Genomic DNA, 844 nt, shown 5'->3' with positions numbered 1-844 from the left:
CACAAGCCCAGCAAGTTCAGAGGAGAGAGTTTAATCGATTACATCGACCCCAGTACACAACTACATCTTATTATATCGGCCCAGAAAGAATGAAAGATAAAGTCGACCACGGCAGAATTCGAACTGAGAACGTAGGAATGTACGAAATTCCGCGAAGCATATTACTTGGCGTGCTTAACGATTTTACCTGCTCGCTGCCTAGATGAGCCATATTATTGGTTTCAAATTTTAGCACAAGGCCAGCAAGTTCGGGGACGTGGTAACAATTAACGATTCTGCCAGCTCCTCGTCTTAGAAGAGCCATATTACTATAACCTATCAACACCTCACTTGTTTCTCTACAGTCTTTCTTTTCCGAAAACTTTTTCGCCGCCTCTTCAGTCACTTTTTCAATGTTTATAAATTATTCAAACAGCGGTTTCGATTTTCAAAATAAGTTAGTGCTATGTTACATTTTTTTATGGAAATAACATAGTGTTGTATTACAACTCTATGGCAAGCTTCTGTGCTGATGCTATTTTTACTTATTTATTAGTATATGTATTGCCAAAGTAATATATATACTAAAATTGGAATGATGCAGAGAAGATTGGTATAGCTGCTGCTCAAGGATGACACGCATATTCGTGAAGCGTTCCATATTTCTTCTAGGCGCAGGCGTCACTGTGTAGTAACAAGCTCGCTTCCCAAACACATGGTTCCGAATTCAGTCCCACAGCATGGCACCTTGGGCAAGTGTCGTCTACTTCAACCCTGACCGACCAAAGCCTTGTGAGTGGATATGGTAGACGGAAACTGAAAGAAGCCAATCGTTGTGTGTGTGTGTGTGTGTGTGTGTGTGTGT

The 844-nt window shown here is 41.1% G+C and overlaps 1 non-coding gene across 1 annotated transcript; it reads left to right on the top strand.

Moving 5' to 3' along the window:
* The first annotated feature begins 540 nt into the window (after positions 1 to 540).
* LOC128247943 (U6 spliceosomal RNA) lies at positions 541 to 646 on the top strand. The gene has a single exon (XR_008264282.1). It is a non-coding gene; the product is annotated as a U6 spliceosomal RNA (small nuclear RNA).
* Positions 647 to 844: the final 198 nt, after the last annotated feature.

The sequence above is a fragment of the Octopus bimaculoides genome, chromosome 5 (assembly GCF_001194135.2).
Source record: "Octopus bimaculoides isolate UCB-OBI-ISO-001 chromosome 5, ASM119413v2, whole genome shotgun sequence".
NCBI classification, from domain to species: Eukaryota; Metazoa; Mollusca; class Cephalopoda; order Octopoda; family Octopodidae; genus Octopus; species Octopus bimaculoides.
This window is presented reverse-complemented; position numbering and strand designations above follow the sequence as displayed.